Consider the following 23,168-nt stretch of genomic DNA (forward strand, 5'->3'; position numbering starts at 1 on the left):
TCTCCCACAAAAAACTAAAAAAAAAAACAACAAAAACATCCCATATTAAAATATTTAGAAATTTAAAAAGAATCTGAATCTGGATCGATAATTATATCGGAATCTGGAATTTAAAACAGAATCGGTAACTGGTAAAGAGGTAAAATAATAACTCCACAAGAGAAACGCCATGTAACTACTACTACTACTACTACTACTACTACTACTACTACTACTACTACTACTACTACTAAAATAATAATAATAATAATAATAATAATAAGAAGAAGAAGAAGAAGAAGAAGAAGAAAGATAAAAAAAGAAACTAGTTTAATTTGTTTTGGATCGAACGCCGTTGTTCTTAATATTAATTGAAAGTGAGACTCGTTCGTCGCTCTTCAACCGTAGGGAAAAATTCCAGTTTTATGAGCAAAAAAGATACGATCCGTTTTATTGTCACGCTCTGTGGGCTTTTTAATTACTCAACTAAACATAGTTTCATCATACCGAACGAGGGCGTTACCCACATGGAACTGAATCCTTAATCTATCCGAACCAATTGGTCAATGTATTTTCCATGCGTGTATTTTTCGGAAAGCGAAAAAACTTTTCTTATTGGCCCGAGTAAAGCCCAGCAGGAAACCGATGTCCGCTGGCTTGAGAGAATTGCGTGACGCAAGAAATTAATACACAAACATAATTTTAAAGTGGGACAAATAAATGAATTAAAAACAAATAAAAACAAGTAAAATACAGAAATACAGAGAGACATACAGACAGAAAATCAAAGTGTAGTATCTGTTCTTCAGATGCTGCACTTCAATTTCTTGTTCTCTGTCAGTGGAGGAGAAATCCTTCACGACTGAGACAGTTTTTATTTTTGTTCCTTTTCTCCACGTTAAAAAACGACCCTGGTGTCTAACTCTGTCCCGTGGGGAGGCATTGTAAATAGGTATATACATTGAAATAATTATTAATTATTTAGAACACTTTTAACCGTATTTTTGCGTATAACATTTGTAAGCCTTGGTTTAGAAACGTACCTGTAATTTGATGTGTCACACCCTTTTTTCTTTTTTGCATCCTCTTTCTCACAAATGTGATATTGATAGTCTCAGTCTTTTCTATGAATACTAATAAGGAATATGTTCTTCAGAATTGTTTGAAATGTTCCCTGCTTCCTTTGTTCAAGCTCGTTTATTACGTTGGTCTAGAGGTCTCCATCAATTTGCTGTTTAGATACATCATTGTAATTTCAGTAGCTTTTTTCCAAGAACTACCAGCTTGTGGATCTCTAGAATGATTTTCATAAAAAAATCTCAAATGTTTTACTGCTGCTTTGAAGATTAAAATGCCCGTGTGAGGAGAAGCAAATCCTGTAAACCGCGTCGAGAAATTTTCGTTCAGCAAACCTGCTGCCGACATCCCCCCTGTTCTCTTTCTTCTTTATTTACGTCATTCATTTATGTACGCCACTCTCTTAATATTCTTAGGCTGCAGATAATAATACATTTCTTTGCTTTTTAATTGACATCTTTTATTTATTTAGTCTTCATCTTACTCTCTTTCTCGTGCGCTATTGCTGCTGCAACTGTTCCCCTTTTCATCTTTATTTACGTCTTTTATTTATTTAGGTTTTCATCTTACTCTTTTCCCTTGCTTTGCTACTGTTGCTACTACTACTACAATTTATTTTCGTAATTTATTTATGTACATTTTTGTCTTACTGTCTCTTCCTCTTGTGTTGCTGCTGCAACTATTACCACTGCTGCTCTTTTATTCTTTATTTACGTTATTTATTTAAATAATCCTTTTACTCCATATGCAATAAATACACAAAAGTTCATGTGAATACAGACACGAATGCAAACAGACAGAGAGTATAAAGAATTATTAATTCATTGGAATATAGTTTTCATTGTATTTTTCGTATCTATTATTTATTAAGTAATCCTTTTACTCCCATTTTTTCTGCACTACTGTTACTCCTACTTCCTCTTTCTTCTTTATTTGCGTCATTTATTTATTCATTCACATCACCCTCCCCTCTCTGCTGCTCCTGCTGCTACTACCTTCTCTTTTTCTTCTTTAGTTAAATTATTTATATATTTACATCACCCACTTACCCTGTTTCTCTTACACTCTTTCAGCTAATACTACTTCCATTTTCTTCTTTGTTTAGGTCATTTATTGAGTTACATTTTTTTTATCTTACTCTTTTTCTCTTACGCTCATATTGATACTCCTTCTCTTCCAAATTTTCTTAATTTACGTCATTTATTTATTCTATTTGTTTACCTCCCTTCTTTCGCTGCTGTGGTTATCATTATTCATATTTTCTTCTTTATTCACGTTATTTATTTATTTTTTACATTGTCGCATAATAATACATTTTTACTTGTCGCATAGTTTTGTTGTTGGTGGTGGTATAAAAATCGTAAGCGAACGACGAGTTGAGCGGAAAATAACATAATAAACGATATAATAAATAACATAATAAATGACATAATAAATGACATAATAAATAACATAATAAATAACATTATAAATGACATAATAAATGACATAATAAATAATAACAGAAACTCATTTTAAAGACGAAAATCATAGCGAAATAAAAGAAAATAGAAACTAAAGGTGGGATCAATTGTACTGTATGGTTAATTATTACCGATAGATGGATCAACTTCTTGAGCTGAAAAAGTTGTAAAATCTATTTTACCTCAGCTGAATCAATATAATAGATACACCTATGCATGTGAAACAATAATAATCATAGTTAGAATTCGAGTCAACAAGAGTCCGAGCCCGCTTAATTAAGTTGAACGAACAATTAAGAGTAAGTATTAAACGTTGATCACTGACTGGATCAACTTGAGCCGAAAAAGTCGGAAATATGTTCGATAACAGGAAATAAATAAATAAATAAATAAATAAATAAATGTACACACGTATACGAAAGAGTTCGAGCCCGTTTAATTAAATTGAATGAACAGTTAGGATTAAATATTAAACGTTGATCGTTGGTTGGATCAACATCTTTGGCAGAAGAAAGAAAAAAAAACAAACAAAAAACAAAAAAAGACAAAAAACAAAACAAAAACAAAACACTAAACAAACAAAAAAAAAAACGGGAAAGTCAGAAGAGATATTCGTACGCGTTGAATAATGAATAATAAATAATTAAATAAATATATGGAGAACACACGGATAAATTGAGAAAAATCGAGAGAAAGAGAAAGAGAAAGAGAGAGAGAGAGAGAGAGAGAGAGAGAGAGCGGAGGGGTGTCAGGTCATTGAGATGTTATCGACTCAAGCGCATCAATTGTTAGAGAACACAGTTACAAAGAAGACAAACAACGGAGGTCAACGTTTTTCCTTTTATCTTGTAATTAATCGCAGAACACATAACCTGATGGTTGATCGGGCTGTGAGTCGAAGCGTGACCCGACTGGATAGCGGTGGATCGTCCGTAAGGAACGAACAAACCTTTACCATTTAATCGGCCGGAATATACAAAAAGAATATCTCCGATAAAAATAAAAGTTATCGAAAGCGAAAAAAAGCAAAAACGACAAAATAAATAAAATAAAATAATTAAAAAAGAGATAAAGAGAACGTGGTATAACGAAACAGACGAACAATAAACTGACAATAAAAATAAGTCCGTTAAAACCAAGTTCTTAACAGTCGTCGAACGTTACCTTCGCTTTAATCGCAGTATTTCCCCCCCCCCTTTATTTTATCTTTTTTACTTTTTGGATACGGATTTTTACTTTCGCTTATTTTCATAGACGACGTGCAAACATTTAGGAGTGACCACTCAACTGAGGTAAGTCTTTTTATTTTTTTATGCTCAACATTTAGCAATTTTTTTTTTTTTCTCGTGTTGAATAAATGTTACTATTTTCGGTAAAACTTGCGGAGAACGCTCTGTTTTACGGTTGTTGTAAAAATGGAACGGTAATTCAAATTTCGTTCCGTTTTAATTTTTTTTTATCATTATTGTCCCCTCCACCCCCCCCAAACCGAAAGTAATCGAAACGAAAAAATATATATAATAATAATAACATTCAACAATCGTACTTTTTATATATATAAAAAAAAGAATAATTTTTTTTATAAAAATAAAACTTGGTTAACAAAAACGAATTTAATTTATAAACGAAAAAAATAAATTGGTATACCTTTTTTTTTTTTTTTTTTTTTTTCATAAGTCCAACTCGCTGTTCAAATTTATAGGTCTTTAGGTGTGCTTACAACGAATAAACTCTCCCAATCTCCCCATGTTAAGAACAGCTTTCGAAATACACCCCTAACCTCCCCATGTCAAGAACGGCTTTCGGAATTGACACACCAACCTTGTCAGCATACCCGGAAACCTATAAAAGTTGACATATCTTATGTGAACGATGAGTTGGACGTAATGTAAAAAATGTACCGAATTTAAATCAGAACGAAATTTAAATTTCCGTTCCATTTTTACAACAACCGTAAAACAGAGCATTCTCCGCAATTTTTACCCTATTTTAATTCTATGTTTTTTTTTTTTTGTTTTTAAATTGATTTTCATTTATAACAGCTGAATTACATCGAATTTTAACCACTGGATACATATGATACCCGTTTTAGTGCTTGTGTAGAACTGATATCTAAGAATTTCCATGTATACGGAGATGCCCGAGTGTTGACTTACGTTTCTACCAGAACACTGTTCGAGCAAAACAAACTTATTGTTTTCGAAAATAATTTATTGCGCATTTTCTTTCTTGGTCTCACAGAAAAGAGCAACGTTTTCAATACTTTTCCATATTTACGGAGAATGATATATGTAGCTATTAGAACGTCCGTCCAACAAAACAAACGTTTTTTTTGTGTGTGCTGAGGGATAATTTATTGGGCAATTTTTCTTAATTTCACCGAAGAGAGTACTGTTTGTCTTTAATACTTTTTCCATATTTACGGAAATTTCTAAAACTTGATACGAGGTGCCTTAAATAAGACTTCTTTTTTTTCGTATGGGTACTTTCATTGAGAGTACACGCATAAAACTCTAATCCACTTCGAAGTAATCTCCTCCGGCTGCAATGCACCAATTGTACCGTTCCAACAATTTCTGGAAGGCCTCATGGGAGTCCTCTTATGTGAGCGTGTCAATGACCCTTGTCACAGCCTCTTTCATCTCCTCAATTGCTCCATAACGACAAATTCTAAGGTTTTTCTTGAGCTTAGAGAATAACCAAAAGTCACAGGGGCAAGGTCTAGATTATGGGGAGGGTAAAGAGCTGTCTTGGTGCCCATCATGGTCAAATAGTCTGTGACAAGGATGGAACACCCTTGGGTAAACTTTGCGCAAATCTTCCACATCTTCAATTACTCGCGAATAATTGTGTACAGTTGCTACACTGTCATCAAACTGTGCACTTATTCTTTATAAACACACGACGGTCCTTATCCATGAAATTCTTTATTTGGCCAATCAATTTGGGTGTTCTGATTTCGTACTCCTTTCACGTCCCTAATCACCCCTCACAGACTCCCCGCCGTCTTTGAATCTCTTATGTTCGTCAAAAGCTGATGAGTCATGCAAGATGATCCCAGAACAGTTTGAAGCATTCCATACGTTCCTGTGGAATTTTTCCGAGTTTAAAACCGAATCTTATTCGATATTGTTCTTCCAAAATGTGCTCACATCCAGATTGCGTTTTTGAAATTCACCAGGCTTTAGTAGAGTGTATTCCAATTCCTGTTGTAGCTATTCGTTTGAATATGAAATCATAGAAATTGGTCAGTCAGCTAATAGGATGTATAGCAATAACATACTGAATTTTCAAAGGATTACAATGATTTTAAATGCCTGTAAAAAAAAGTTTGGAAACTTATTGAAAGAACCTCATACATGTAGCTAACCAGAACACCTGTCTAATAAACATTTTTTTTTGTTGAATAACACTGTGCAAGACTCAGAAGTGCAGGATATATGTGGCCATTTTTATCTGCACAATGGCATGGAAAATCCATGTTTGGCCTTCCTTTTGCCGAATTAGGCACATTTTTTCACAAAATTGTCACTTTTATTAGAATTTTAGTAATGTGATTGAAAAACATGGTGAGAGATTACCTCAGTGATAGAAAAATGTTTTAAAATAAAATGGAATCGTGGCATGTTGGCAAATTACTGCTAGAATATAATAAAAGGAGGATGACACTCACCACAAGAGGGTTAAGAGGATAAATGTTGTTTTAACTGACAATTCGGTGTTTTTCATTCATAACCAATAAAAATAAGATATGATTTATAATACATGAAAACGGTGCCTAATCTCGAGAAAAAAGTTGAGATTTAGTATCAGGATACTGTTCTTACGCTTAAGTGGGATATAATTTTTTTAACCGCAAATTTGTTGCACAGTATAATCACATAGGCAAAATCATCTTTATGAGCAAAGAAATGGATACTTAATCTTAATAAGAACTATTAATAATAAAGAAAAGACAAAATAATAACATATACAAATTAGTGATGGGATGATTCTATTATCCCCTCCACCGAATTCCAATGCAATTAACGATTCTGTTGTAAATTAAAGGAAAAATGGGATCGTGGCATGTTGGCAGACTGTTGGTGTAATATGAAAAACGAGAATGACGCTCAACACAATAGCGTTAAGAGGACAAATGGCTCTCGTCTTGGGGAGGCTTCATGTTTTGACAAGCTTCTGGGCTTGAACCTTACTCTCGATATGAAATGGAACACGTATATCAAATCCATTGCAAAAATCGCTGGAAAAATGGTAGGATCCTTCTACCGCTCCAGTAGATATCTCACTCCTGATGCAATTCTCTACCTATATGAAAGCCAAGTAGTCCAACGATGAACTATTGTTGCCACATCTGGGCAGGAGCTGCTAGAAGCAGCTTATCCTGCCTTGATAGAGTTCAACATAGACTTTGTAGCTTGGTGAGGAATGCCCTTTTTCTCTTCCCTGCAACCTCTTTCCCACAGAAGAGATGTTGCGAGCCGGTCTATGCTTTATCGTTATTTTCATGGCAAGTGCTCGTCTGAGCTTCAATCTATGGTCCCCCCTCGCCAAACTTTCACGAAAAACACTCATCTAGCCCAAACCACTATCAATAATTTCCCACACTCTTTATCTGTGCCTAAACCTGAACGTAGATTCCATGAACAAAGTTTCTTTCTTAGAACTGCACGCCCGATGAACTCTGTTCTGATTGCCTGCTTTTCACCTGACTACAATCTAATTGTCTTCAAGTCCAACATAAACAAGTTCTTGATGAACCGTCCCCCTAAGTAATCCAGTTTACAAAATTCCCACTACTTATGTTTACTATGCTATAATCACATTGACTAATGTATATCCATTACCCCTTATCCTCGAGTGGTCTCCGGGCCTTGATAATCCTGTGTTTTTTCATTCATAAGGAATAATAATAAAATGAGTGAAAATACATGAAATCTAGAGAATTAAATGTCGGATTAAATATCAGGATATTTTTCTTACACCGAAACAAGTTTTATGTGGTATGTATATGTTTTTTTAATCTGAAATTTGTTGAACAATTTTCTTGATCAAATTCAATACAAATAAAAAAAATATTTGTAGAGGTTGTACCAATGTTATTTACTGCGTATATGTTTTGGATTTTCAAGAAAAGGCTAATGTTTTTAATCATGTTTCAATGCTTACAAAGTTTTGATGTACGCAGCTATTAATACATGCGTCTAACAGAACAAACGTTTTTTTTTGGAGGAGGGGTTATTTTTGCAAATAATTTGTGTATTTTTCTTTTTGATTGCACATATTTTTACATGTTTTAATTTCATTTTTCGAATTGTTTCGTGGGGATGAAAGACAGGCAATAGAGCACGATCAATTATTTTCGTTTTCTTTTTATTTGTTATTCTTTAAGTCGTTTTTAGAAGAGGGTGTTGCCACATGTACTTAGGTGTAAATTAAGGTGTAACGTTACATGCGTTAACATTTAGACACACGTTACAGACTCAGTTGCAGAGCAGACAGAAATGATAAAGATAAAATAACTTCAACTACTGTTTCAGATCTGAAGAAAAGGCCTTTATTCTTCATTCACCCGCCACGCGTGACTTCTCGTTACAGATGTGACGTCATCCACGTCTCTCACGTGATTCCCTCCTTTTTATATCTGTTTCTTTTTACTTACCGTGACGTTATTTCACATGCAGCTCGGTATTTGCATATAGCCGCCATACACGCACCCACGCTCTGTTACAAAGGTTGACTTAAGTTTATTGTTGTGGTTAGTAGTAGGTTCCAATTTGTTTTGTTTTTTTGAAGAGACGAAAATTGCAAATACGTGTAGTAATTCTTCTAATGCACTCACCTTCAAAAGACAGAAAGTCTGTTCTGTTTTTTGTCAATACGCAGGGGATGGGAGAAGAAGAAGAAGAAGAAGAAGAAGAAGAAGAAGCGGTAGACGTGGTTGGTTTTATTGGAAAGAGGGCGAGACTAACCGCCTGATTTCTAGAGATTTGAGAGGAATAAAAGACCGAACTCTGGCGGATAAGCGACTGTGCTTCTGCTCAAGCAGAGAAAACGGTGAGAGGAGAGGAAAGTCCGTCCCTAAAGAAAGTTCCGGCTCAAAGTGAGAAAGAAAGTGAGGCTTAAGGACCCAGTTTTCAATGCGGAGGTCGATAGACTGGAATATGCCATATTTACGAAATAAGACAGAGTAGAATAGGAATTAGTAGAAAGCGATTTTGTCGAAATAAAAAAGATATGAGCGATGTTTTTTTTTAATCTGAAAACAGATACAAATTAGAAATATACAAAAGTAAACCGGCGTTTATTTCTTTCCAATTTATTGTCTGCATACCTCGTCAATAACGTTGACACACTGGCTCTCGTCAGATCACCAGTTAAGCAACGATGAGTCCAATAGGTCAAAGGAAAAGTAAGGCACCTCCTTCCCTCCACTAGTCTGTGGGAAACCCTTAGGCAAGGTCGAAAACTTCAGCTCACCCCCCCCCCGCTCCAGGGTAACGGTAAATAATGGAAACAGGTGACTGGTGTAATACGGAAACAATCAGGAATAATTCTATTCATGGTTTCGTATCTCGTTGTGATGGGCAGAAGATTCCTTTGGATAAAATAATCAGTACCATCGCCAAGTATGGGCACTACTCGGATAGAAAGAAACTGCAACCTATTGTGTGTATAACTGCAAAGAAAGCTATGGCAAAGCATCAAACACTTACAAGATACAACGTGAATGAGGTTCTGAACAATGAACAACAATGAATTCATGAATGCCTCGAAGGAGAGGGATAGATGATAGCAGAACAACACTTGAGTGAGTGAATATCTCGCCAAATTCATCGAAACACAGGAATCTTCCTTAAATTCTTTGATGTCTATTTTACATTTGTATTTATTCTGTAGATCTTATCAACGTAAAGTTCTGAATTAGCCTTTTTTTTAGGAGGGGTCTGTTGCCACATGAACTTAGGGTTAGTGATAGGGGTCCAATACTTTCCTTTTCGGGGTAAAAGAGTTGAAATAGTGAGCGGAGGTCATTGAATTATTATATGAAATATTTACGTAATATTAAAAGAGAAAAGCAAAGAAGCTGTAAAAAAACGATTTTGTCGAAATGGGAGAAGAGGGCGGTGATATATATATATATATATTTTTTTTTTTTTTATCCGAAAACGAATACAAACCAGAAATTCACGGAAGCAAACTAGTGTAACATAGCGTGGGCGTACGTATGCAAATGTATGCAAAATGCAGTTACCGGTAGGGAATATAAAGACTTTAAAAAGGAGATCACTTTAAAGACGTAAAGAACGTTCGAGATCACGTGAGGAGCATGAATGACGCTCGAGAAGACGTCACAGCGGTAACGTAACAATGAGGAAATAAATCCCGTTATACAACAAAAAAAAAAAAAAACACGAGTTGAAGTTATTTTCTATTCTTTGTCTACTTTGCGACTGAGGCTACAACGGGTTGGTCCCCGTACAACGCTACACTAGTAAAATTAGTTGGATTTATTGCCTTTCAATTTGATGATACTCCCGTCGATTTCGACGTAGATTCGGAGGGGGGGGGACTATTAGAGCAGAAAACCTTCCGGCATCGAAAGATCTCAACATTTAATGGGATGGGGTTTTGCTGCTTAGTGGGAAGTAGGTACGCCGAGAGGGCACAAGTGCTATGAGTTCATCTAAACACATTCCATTAAAACAGGCAGAGGGATGCAACATTGCGGCGGTGCGACACAGGTTAGGACTTGACCGATATTGCGGGACGTAATAGATTGGTGGCCTTTTTAACCCTGTCCAAGAGGAAGAGACTAGTGGTAGATGCAGCAGCCAAGATGTAGCAACAATTCCTCATGTATGGACGAATAGCGGCTTTGTAGAGGTATGGTTGTGGTTGATATTCTTTATCTCGAAACCAGAAATCCACGAAAGTTAACTGGCGAAAGGTTCAATTTATCGTCTGCATCTCTCGACAAATTTCAAAATTTGTCGGTGAAACTCGGGAATCTCCGCTACTATATCAAATTACTATTTTGAATTAGTACCCCCTTTTTCTGCTTTTTTTTAAAAAAAAATTATATATATATATATATATATATATATATATATATATATATATATATATATATATAACAAGCTGTATTTACTCAATGTTGCTGGGGTGGAGAACTGTTAAAAGAGAAACAATCTACTTGATGACGGCTTCCGGTTTTGCATTCGGAAATAGGCAAGCGGTGCTTATCAGAAAAGTGTTACCCATTAGATTTTAGGTAGGATATTTTTAGAGGTGGGTATCAATAATTAGTTTGTATCATTTGCTTAATCTTTGGTATAACTGAAAATTTTATATTTTTATTACACATAATCAAATAAAACGTGCTTTAAAATATATTTATTGGTTTGAAAATATTTTAAACTAGTTTATTCACTATTACTTTATAATTTGAATAATTTTGTTTGAAAACATGTTTCCATGGTTTATATCGAAAATATTTTTATATACTTTGTTATTTTTTATGTTTTTTATATGTTTTTTTTTGTTTTTTTTTTTTGCAAAGGAATGTGACAAACTTTACGTATATTTAGCATTATAATAATAAAGTATTAATAGAGAATATATTGGAAATATATTATCAGTTGGCAGTTTTGACATTTTTGGCGTTTTTGCTGTTTAGTAATAAATCTATTCCGCGTCAGTCAGCTTTATTAATTTACATATTTACTGCCGTTTCAAGGACGAACTCTATCAAAGAAAGGTTAAAAAACAAACAAACAAACAACAAAAAAACAACAAAAAAACAAAAGTGAAAAACAAAAAAACCACGAAAATGTTTAAAAATGTTGAAATTATTTCGAGAATTTTCTCCATGGTCAATTTCCCCGTGTTTTCTGCCGTTTCGAGTACTAACCTTCTCAAAGAAATGATAAAAAAATCAAAACAAAAACAAACAAACAAACAACAACAAAAAAAAAAAACAAGCAACAAAAACAGAAAAAAAAAAAAAATAATGCTAAAATTATTTCGCAAATTTTCTCCATGCTAAATTCCGCTGTGTTAAAAATTTTGCCAAACTCTCAAAACTGATAAGGGACAGTTTTCTGATGAACACCGTTTGTCTATTTTACGAATTAAAAATTGGAAGCACACATTAAGTTTCTCTTTCACCCTAATTATTGCAAAATATTTATAATTTGCAAACATACAATATGCACACACACACACACACACACACACACACACACACACACACACGTTAGAAAAGTAAGAATAAACACTAGCTGCAATATGGGGTCAAGTAAAAAAAATGTTATCGCTGGATTGTATGAAAAATTAATTTCCTGCCCAAATCCAACGTCACAAGTAAAAGTCAAACATTAAAATTCTATCGATATAACCCCACTTTCAATCCCACTGTTGGGAAAGGTATGAATACAGATATGCTCCCTCCGGTTATGAATTGAATAGCCTAAGCTCCTCATGCCTGTTCCCGCAACTCATCTAGGACAAGGAAAACCCTGAAAAAATCTTCCTCCATTAGGACACTTTCCTCCAGAGTCCTGCTGTGCGAGACGGCGACGCCATTTTTTCCAAGTCGAAGATATGTTCTGGACAATCAGTCCAGGGAAGTTGTGACGTCATGATTAATAGTGGCCTTTCTTCTGCCGGGTTCTAGTGTGGTTTTGGGTAGTCCTCGCAGGTCCACTCCCCAGGCTTTGTTTAAAAAAAATATATACCTTCGATATAATATTGCGCATTAAAATTAAATAAAATTAAATTAAAAGAAAAAGGCAATCGTTGCGTATGTTTTAATTTTTATTAATAATTTTTTTTTTACATGGGTGTCACAACTTATCAAGGCCCAGAGGCCACTCAAGGATAAGGGTTAATAGGTATACATTAGTCATTGTGATTTTAGCATAGTAAACAGTGGGAATTTTGTAACTTGGATTACTTAGGGGGACGATTCAATTAGAACTTGTTCACATTGGACTTTTTTTTTTTCATAGGTATCACCACATTATCAAGGCCAAGAGGCCACTCAAGGATAAGGGTTAAAGAGTGTACAGTAGAAATTGGTCAATATAATAATCATTAGTAATGAAAATTTGTTAAATTTGATAACTTATATGGAACGGCTCATCAAGAACTTATTTACGTTAGACTTGAAGACAAACATATTGTAGTCAGCCGGAAAGCAGGAAAACGGAAGACAATTCCACAGGCGTGCAGTTCTAATAAAAAAGCTTTGTTCATGGAATCTACGTTTAGGTTTAGGCACAGATAAAGAGTGGGGGGAATTATTGATAGTGTTTACAGCTAGACGAGTGTTTCTTGTGAAAGTTTTGCGAGGGGGGACCATAGATTGAAGCTCAGTCGAACACTTTCCATGAAAATAACGATACATCAGAGACAAACTCGCAACATCTCTTCTGTGAGATAGAGGTTGCAAGGAAGAGAAAAGGACATCTCCTACGAGGCTACGAAGTCTATTTTGAACTCTATCAAGGCAGGACAAGTCCTTTCTAGCAGCTCCTGCCCAGATGTGGCAACAGTATTCCATCCTTGGACGTACCTGGCTCTTATATAAATAGAGAATTGCATCAGCAGTGAGATATCTACTGGATCGATAGAAAGATCCCACCATTTTTCCAGCGGCCTTGGCAACAGATTTGATGTACGTGTTCCATTTAAGATCAGGAGTAATGGTCAAGCCCAGAAGCTTGTCAAAACTTGAGGCCTCCTGAAGACGAGAGTCATTCATTTCAATTGATGCCAGATGGGGATCAGAATGTTGATGATGTAAAGAGAGAAGCTTGGTTTTAGATGCATTAAAAGTAACCAGCCACTCCTTTCCCCATTGTACTACATGCTCAAGATCAGAGGAGAGAGAATTGGAGAGAACTTGGTCGTTTACTGTCTTAGATGTGCTACCATAAATGGTAGTGTCGTCAGCATAAATGTCTACAAATGATGTAAGGATGTGATTTGGAAGATCATTAATGTAGATCAGGAAAAGAGTTGGGCCCAGGATGGACCCCTGAGGGACACCGGCATTAATACTGTGGGCTTCTGATTTTTGCCCCTCAACTACTACTCTTATGAACCTATCAGAAAGAAATGATTTAATAATTGAGAAGACATTTCCAGCTATACCATAGCTAGAGATCTTATGAAGTAAACCTTTATGCCATACCCTATCAAAGGCCTTAGATATGTCAAGAGCAATTGCCCTAGAAAGGTTGCCTCCGTCGAGAGATTTGCTAATCCTATGAGATATAACTGTAAGCACATCTGCTGTAGATCTAGCAGAACGGAAACCATATTGAGTGTCACTAAGAAGGTTATTTTTGTTGAGATGGTTGATTACTTCTGTATTTAACACAGATTCCAGCAACTTACTCATGACGCACAGGAGACTTATTGGCCTGTACTGAGAGGGAGATGAGCGATCACCTGAATTCTTAAATACAGGGCATACTGATGAAATTTTCCAGGGAGATGGGAAACTATTCTCCTTAAGAAAACGTTTAAATAGTTTTGTAAGTATGGGCGCTAGTTCAGGTTGAAGTTTTTTGAGTACTATAATTGGAATACCGTCCGAGCCAGTTGCTTTACTGGAATCAAGGTTTTTTATTAGCTTGGCAACATCACGTACAGATATACGTATATCACATAGTGTGTTTTCAGATACAGGAGGAAATATTGGGGGTTGGCGGCCTTGATCGCAAAAGGTAGAATTAGCTGCAAAGTTCTTGACAAAGAGTTTGGCTTTGTCTGATGCTGACGAGATTCCCTCAGGTCCATTGATGATAGTTGGGATGGAGCACACGCTTCTGTTCAGAATTCTGTTTGCTATTTGCCAAAACTGGTGGGAACCAAGCCGCTGCTCAGCTACTTTGGACTTAACAGATTGAGCATACAACCACCTTGCGCTCTTTATTACTTTCTTACAATGGTTGCTGGCAGTCCTGAAAGCGGCTTTAGTTTCCATACATCTATTACGTTGGAAACAGTGGAAAAAGTGATTTCTGTGCGCAATGGCAGCAGCACATTCTGGAGAGAACCATGGCTGGCTGTTAGGTTTTTGCTGAAACTTTTTCGAGGGTATGAAACGATCAATACCTACAATTAACCATTCCGTCAGGTCTAATACTATAGAGGACACATCCTTTTTAAATATGGAATGCAGAGGTAGATCAGTTATAAATGTACGGAAGCTATCCCAGTTAGCCTTAGTGTATCGATATACTGTACGATGGAGAGGTACGTCTGGGGACTTATTACATTTCATTTTTATCTTAATTGATACAACAGAGTGGTCGGAAGATCCAAGAGGCGACAGAACAGAAACTGAACATAGTTCAGGGCAAGTTGTGAGAAAAAGGTGTAGGAGACTTGCATACTGGCCGTCATTGTCGGGCACACGGGTGGGTTCCTGAACAATCTGAGTGAGGTCATAGGCAATGGAGAAATCATGACAGAACCTCCCCTCATCATCGGTTTTGTTTGAGTGGGTCAACCATTCGACGTTGTGAACATTGAAGTCTCCACATACGTGAATGTTAGCTGAAGGATAAGCAGATAGGACTTGGTCAATTTTCTCAGATATGCTTTTAAAGATAGTAACTCCGATGTTGTGGGGGCGATAGAGAGTAAATAAAAATGCCGTAGTGTGAGCTAAAGCAACCCGGAAGCACATATAGGGTAAGTTAGGATCTTCCCTGGAGACGTCCCTACCACATGGAAAGCCATCTTTAATATAGGCACATATTCCATGCCCATGGCGATCTTGGGGGTCAGATTTAGAAGTCAAGTTAGAGTATCCTTTAATTGCAAACTCTTCTAGGGAAATAGCCTGTCCAATGCCAGTTTCACTTAAAAATAAAAGGTCTGGTTTAGTCTCCTGTAATTGGGTTTCAACCTCTGGAAGGTTAGAACGTAGACCCCTGATGTTGGAGAAGGAGACATGGTAGTGGGGGTCTACGTTGGAAGTTGGAGAACCGGGTTTAATCGTGTATTTTTTCTTGAAACTTGTCATGATGAAATTTTGAAATTTGTGGACTAGGTCGTCAGATTTACTTAGAGCAGGACAGAGAGGGGAAATTAAGAGAGAAAAAGAAACGAAGAATTTTTTTTTATTCGTAGCTAATGATAAGGTAAAGCCGTAACAATTACCCACTAGAATGGCATCGAGAGGCCCCACCAGAGGCTACTGCATGGTCCAGATTCCATTCACCAAATGGCAATACAGCAGCCCCAGTACTTTGCACCTGCTGATAGGACAGCCTCCTTAGTGGTTAATCCAAGGTTCGGGTCCCTGACTATCAGGCGGATAACGTCAGCCCAGACAAAACGTTTACCTCCAGCACCCTTACTAGTGACATGGCTACAAGGATAGACATAGAAACAGAAAATTTCCGCCATCTCAGCCAACTGTTCGCAAAAATACTGCCAACCTAGAAAACAGCTTTTTCTTCTCCCTTTGTCCGAAAAATCACTCATTAAAAAATGAGGACTGAGGGACAAATATGAAGAAGCGAGAGTAACAGGAGCTGCCGATAACGCATCCACAATGCGTTTTCTACTCTCCATTAAAAAAAAAAAAATTAAACAAGCGTTTTTTTTTGTTTTTTTTTCTTTTTTTAAGTTAAGAAAATTGTTTCAACCGTATTTTCATTTTTCATCCAGCCAAAATGGAAGCATTATTTTGCCTGTCTTCAAATTTTTAAACTCCAATTTCTGACGTTTTGCTTTCCAACTTGGACCACAGAGGCGAACACCTGTTGTTGTTCATTTACCTGCAACTAATAACCTCCATTACACTGGACATTTTTTTTATATACAACTAGTTGTTTTTTGTCTTAATGTTTAACTCTGAATGAACTATTCGCATGAACTGTTTCCCATATTTATATTCTTATCTTTTTTAAAGTTTTGTGACTAAAACCCATAAAACTTTTAGTTTCATCATATGCACTAACCAGCAAATACATAGAAATGCTAATATTTTACGTGATTATCTGATTCTTTTGCCAAAACTTTTGCCTCTGATGAAAACAATTGGTATTCTTTGAAACTCCGTGGATTAAGGATTTTTTTACGTTTTGTTTTTTCAACTTGGACTACTGAGGCGAACACCTGTTGTTGTTCAACTAGTAACCTCCATTACACTGGACTTTTTCTTTATATCCGGCTGGTTGTTTTTTTTGTCTTAATGTTGAACTCTGAATGAACTGTTCGCATGAGCTGTTTTCCATATCTATATCCTTATGTTTTTTAAAGTTTTGTGACTAAAACCTATAAAACTTTTAGTTTCATCATATGCACTAAACAGCAAATACATAGAAATGCTAATATTTAACGTAATTATCTGATCATTTTGCTAACAGTTTTTCCTCTGATGAGAAGAATTAGCTTTGAAACTCCGCGGATTAAGGATTTCCTAGCACACAAGTTTTGGAGTATTCTGCCGAATAATAAAAAACGATTTGTAAATTTCTACTTTACAGTTCTGTTCTTACCATTATATATATATATATATATATATATATATATATATATATATATATATATATATATATATATATATATATATATATATTTAAAGATTATGAGTTTTTTTTTGAGGCATGAAAAACGATATTACTTTTTGTATTCAATATATTTATTGTTATTTTTTATATTTCAAGCGGACCTCCGCTCTTGGTCACAAAAAAGTATCGAAACTTTTACTATAGATGTAGTTGGATTTAGATTTACGTACTATATTCATAAATGTAGATGAAGTTACTTGAACATTTTTTAATATATTAGGCATCAAATTATATGTAGATAAGGTTGTTGGTAGTGTTTGTCGGATTACTTAATGAGTTGTCCTGTTTTTTTTGTTTTTTTTTTTTTAGTTTTATACGCAATATGTAGAGCACTGTAAAATTTCCAAAGTTTTTTTCATTGTATTCAAATTCCCCGTCTACATGTTCGTTGTCACATAGTCTCAGAGCTTTGAAATAAAATCGTTTTATTCTATTGTTATGATGTTTATAGAAATGAATATAATCGTTCTGATTGGTTGTTTTTCGGTGAACTTTATCATCTAATTCATTGTTTAGGAATTAAATATATAAACAAACGGAATTATCGCTTTCTTTATTCGATAATAATGCGTTCTATTTTGTTTAAGTTTTCACTGATTTTTTTTATTCAAAACATTCCAGCAAGAAAATAAAGATATCGTTTATATCTGCAGTGTGACGCATTTTCAGATCGTCTGTATTTAAGTTGTAATATATACAGCACACCGGTCCTTTTTTTTTTTTAATTTTAATTTTAATTTTTTTTTTATTCAATTTTCACCCTAAACAAGGCACAGTGCCACTTTGAAGCAGGGGGGCTACTATTAGGGATTTAATTAGCGGGGTCATTATGAAGGGAGATGAGTAGAAAGATGTTTGTTAACATTACACTGGAACTTCTGCATATCAGTGCAGTTGGGAAAGCAGAATCCCGGAAGGGAGTTCCAAAGACCCGCAGTTCTGGGGAAGAAACTATTGGAGTAAAAGGCTTTCTTGCACCTAGGGATCTCTACTGTAAAGGGATGAGACTTAGTAGCTTGTCGGGTTTGTCGGGGGTAGTTACGCCGGGGAGGTACAAGTGTTTGCAGTTCGTCAGAGCATTCACCATTAAAGTATTTGTAGAACAGGCAGAGGGATGCAACATCTCGTCGATGGGACAGAGGCTGAAGCCTAGATGACAGTTCAGGACCTATCAGGTTGGCGACTCTCTTTTGAACCCTATCAAGGAGCGAGAGACAAGCAGCAGATGCACCAGCCCAGATGTGACAACAGTACTCCATACATGGGCGAATGGTTGCCTTATAGAGGTATAGGATACTGTCAGGCGTAAGTAGTTTTCTAGTACGGTAGAGGGAGCCAACCTTCCTTGCAGCAGCCTTGGCAATGCTCTCCATGTATCTATTCCAGTTCATATTTCCTGTAAACGTTAGGCCGAGGAGTTTAAAAGAAGTACTTTCCGGCAATGTGTTCTTGGCCATTGCTATTGGTGGCAGAGAAGGTTTCTTGTAGTTATTGAAGGAAACAAGCTTAGTCTTAGCAGCATTGAATGTGACCAACCATTTTTGTCCCCATTCCACTACGGATTGGAGGTCATCCTCTAGTGTTTCTGCCATTTCCTTGTTAGACTACCAAAGATAAGCAACGATGTACCTGGCCCGTATCAGACGGGTGACCATTTAGAAATGTTAGGCGCTCTATGTGCTGAACCGGGGCGTAGAAATTTCTAGGTTGATATCTACTAAGAGGGATGCACTCTCGGTCTTTTTAAAGACAATACATATAGAAGAAGAAAAAGCTGATGCAAACCCTAACGTCTACTGCCTGCTTTGTCGCGTGACAGCACTTGCACCGACTGAGATTGGCGGTTATATAAAAATGTGTCGTTGGTGCTGCACAAAGGCTTCAACACTATAAAAAACAAAATCTGTGTGGATTTTTGAACAAGTAAGTTGTGGCAGACCTCATACATCGAAATCGACTTGAGAGGTCCAGTTTTTTTTGTTTTTTTTTAAATTACACTTTCTCAATCCAAAAAGGCACATTGCTACTTTGGTGTATGGGGCTACTAACAGGGGCAACAACTACTGGGGTACTACGTAGGGATTTGGGCAGCAAGATGTTAGTTCACGTTGCACTTGAACTTCTGCACGTCAGTACAGTTGGGGAAGCAGGGACCTGGAATGGAATTCCAAAGTCTTGCGGTTCTGGGGAAGAAACTACTGGAGTAGAAAGATCTTTTACATCTAGGGATCTCTACAGTGTGGGGGTGGGGTTTTGTAGTCTGTCGGGTCTGTCGAGGGTGTTCACGTTGTGGGGGCACAAGTGCTTGTAGTTCATCAGAGCATTCACCATTAAAATACTTGTAGAACAGGCTGAGGGATGCAACGCTTCGTCGATGGGACAGAGGCTGAAGCTTAGATGCCAGTTTAGGGCCTATCAGATTTGCGACTCTCTTTTGAACCCTGTCAAGATCTTTTACATCTAGGGATTCCTACAGTATGGGAGTGGGATTTTGCAGCCTGTCGGGTCTGTTTTCATAAATTATTTAAAAATAAACCGACTAAAACCTTATCAAGGTGATTAACAATAGTTAGGCCAAATTCTTATCTTTAATATGAGCTATCGAAAGTAAAATACGTTATGTTACAACATTAACTTATAACATTCATTACGTTGTTAATTGGGAAAAGTAAACTGAGGTTCATTTTGTTGGGGTGTTTTTGAAATAAATTAAGCCATTTGTGTGTAAAAATATTTGTGCACAACTGCATGTAGAACAATGTTTACGTGCATTTTTTTTCCTACACATCAACAAATAAGAAATAAATATAAACATTTATCAAATTTTCGTATTAATTATATATATATATATATATATATATATATATATATATATATATATATTTATATATATGTATGTATATATATATATATATATATATATATATATATATATATATATATATATATACAGGGTGTCCACAAAGTCTGACTACATTATGTGTATATATTTTATAACTTACTAACTAGCTCTGCATACGTAGTGAGCACTGTTGAAGTAAATACTTAAAGTTTACGCATAAATTTATACTTTCGTATATTAATCTCATGTGAGTAAATGAAGTAGTTATATATATATATATATATATATGTCTTTATATATATAAGTTTATATACACATATATATATATATATATATATATATATATATATATATATATATATATGCAGGGTGTCCACAAAGTCTGACTACATTATGTAGCCAGACTTTGTGGGCACCCTGTAGATTATGCAGCCAGAATACAGCCAGACTTTGTGAGCACCCTGTAGATATGTAGCCAGACTTTGTGGACACCCTATAGATTATACAGCCAAATTTTGTGGACACCTGTATATTATGCAGCCAGACTTTGTGTGTACCATGTAGATTATATAGCTAGACTTTGTGGGTACCCTGTATATATGATTAACTGTCAATGCGATGGTTCTAGGTTCAATCCTCGGCTTGGGAGAGGTACTAGTCTAGCGGCACTGATGAGTTGTGATACAACGAAACAGGACTGTATGTTGATGACTACAAAAATTTTAAGCCCCCCCCTCTTTGAGTAGAACACTGTCGTAAGTAATCTCACCCGCTACTTAATTGGCTAAAAATGCGACGCTCGCTCTTTATTTATTTAAACTAGCGGGGGTACCCGGCGTTGCCTGAGTGTTTGTTTCCGGGATGGGGGGGGTTTAAAAAATGTTATGGTAGGTAAGTAGGAAGGATCAAACCCGCAGTCATGAGTAAAAGTAGGAAAATAAAGTGTGAAAAAAACAAAACAAAAACATCTGCAACGTTAACAGTTAGGCTACCAAGAAAAGTTCATTCCAGTTGTTTAGGAAAAAAAAAACAAAAAAAAAACGACTACGGTAGGTCGGCGCGAACGTGAAAATATAATGTGAATTGTCCAGCACGCTAACCACTACGCCACAGAGCACTGCAGCTTAGTTTGGTGATTTTAAATAACTTCACATGAAAGAACTACGAAGCCAAACCGGTGTTCTCTTCTCAACTGTTCCTTGTGAACGATCCCCAAACGGTGTTAAGTGGTGGCAGGGGGAGGAGGAATTTATTAGAGAGAAAATATTTTACCACTTCCATTGATCTTAACCGATTTTGGCCGTGACTTCTCAGCAGAAAAAGTATAGAAATCTAAGATTATCGAGGAATTTGAGAAATAATAAGCCTATAACACACCTCAGATATTGTTCTGCCGTTTGTGCATATTATATTTGCATGAAATATCTTGATTTTTAATCCTATTAATGTCAAAATCAGACGGGAAAAAATGAGTTCATTTTATTTATATTTATTTATATTTATAAATAAAGCGGTTAGAGCACTGGGAAAGTGGAGGACGGATGTTTGTTTAAATATATATTGGCAAGACTTCTTACGGGCGCCGCTTCCGTGGGCTGATCGCTAGAACTGCTGACTGTAAACGCGATGGTTCTAGGTTCAATCCTCGGTCTGGGAGAAGTACTAGTTTAGCGGCACTAATGAGTTGTGATACAACGAAACAGGACCGTATGTTGATGACTACAAATATATATATATATATACACACACATATATAAAATTATTATGATAATAATTTTATATATATATATATATATATATATATATATATATACCGGTTGTAATCGTGTCACCCTGCACTATTGATTTCCGACCTACACACACTTTCATCCTTTCGGGAATCATCAGTGCAGGGTGACACGATTACAATCGGTCGGGAGATTTGAACCCGGCCAGAAAGCCATCTTTGACTCTATTAGCAAGGAACAAATTGCCAATCTCAATCACAAGGAATATCGTTGAAATTTTAACATTTATTTTTTTTAAATGTCGTAACATCCGGCCATAGTTATCTAATGATTATAACATCATGATCTATTCATGTGAACTTAGGGGACAGACTTTATATTTCAACTTTAAAGTGCTCAACAACAAAAACAAAGTTTTCTAAAGGGGCTGACATAAGTATTACAATAATAATTAATAATTATTAAAAACCTACAGACACTAGTGTTTCGTCCCTTCGGAAATCATCGGTGCAGGTTGACAAGATTACTACCGGTCAGAATATATATATATATATATATATATATATATATATATATATATATATATATACTCTCGAGTATCCAAGGTTTTTCTGTACAGGGTTTTGTCAGGACAACCTGGCAAAGGGATACTTTTCGCTAAAAGTAAAGCCTAACTAAATATTCAAATCACATTTACGGCCCAACAAATATATCCTTCGTATGAATAACCGGGTTTGTATTACTATACACATAGATTCGAAAAAGTTGTCAAAAAACAAATATATAACAAATAAATGTTATCAAAGGCAAGATAAGTTATATTTCTACCAAACTGGATATATTTTTTGTGTTTTTATTCAATTTAACATGTTTATTCAGCTCGAAAAACATGCAGTCTTTACCGATGTATTGGAAAATTCAAAATGGCACCCGACTCTCTCTTTAACATGATAAGTTTGGGAAAAGGTGGTATAAATAATAAACTAGACAAAATACTATTAAAAAACCACCGAATATATGTCAACTTATGTCACGTTAACATATATTAATCGAATTTCTAACAGTATTTTGTCTAGTTTATCATTTATATCACCTTTTCCCGAACTTACCGTGTTAAAGAGAGAGTCGGGCGCCATTTTGAATTTTCCAATATATCGGTAAACACTGCATGCTTTTCGAGCTGAATAAACATGTTACATTGAATAAAAATATGAAAAATATACCCAGTTTGGTAGAAAAGTAAGTTACCTTGCCTTTGATAACATTTATTTGTTATATATTTGTTTTTTGACAACTTTTTCGAATCTATGCGTACAGTAATAGAAACCCGAATAACGTACACCAGCTTTTACGTGAAAATTCTGATTTGCTTTTGTAAGTGAAGAGGAAATAGTATAGGACCGAACTTGAGAAAGAAAGAGGGTAGCTATTCGACCCAATCGCTTTTTGGCGCTATCTCAAATCGTGTCTCACTGTAAAA

General features: G+C 35.7%; 1 protein-coding gene across 1 annotated transcript in view; it reads left to right on the top strand.

Annotated features, from left to right (window-relative positions):
• Positions 1–287: 287 nt before the first annotated feature.
• LOC145256500 (soluble guanylate cyclase 88E-like) overlaps positions 288–23,168 on the top strand; it is a 957,444-nt gene continuing 934,563 nt past the window's right edge. Inside the window, exon 1 of the mRNA XM_080115458.1 lies at positions 288–3,811. The gene's annotated coding sequence lies outside the window, so the exon portion shown is untranslated. The remainder of the gene's footprint in view (positions 3,812–23,168) is intronic.

This window comes from Euprymna scolopes, chromosome 32 (assembly GCF_053919585.1).
Source record: "Euprymna scolopes isolate OS-2025 chromosome 32, ASM5391958v1, whole genome shotgun sequence".
In the NCBI taxonomy this organism is placed as follows: domain Eukaryota; kingdom Metazoa; phylum Mollusca; class Cephalopoda; order Sepiida; family Sepiolidae; genus Euprymna; species Euprymna scolopes.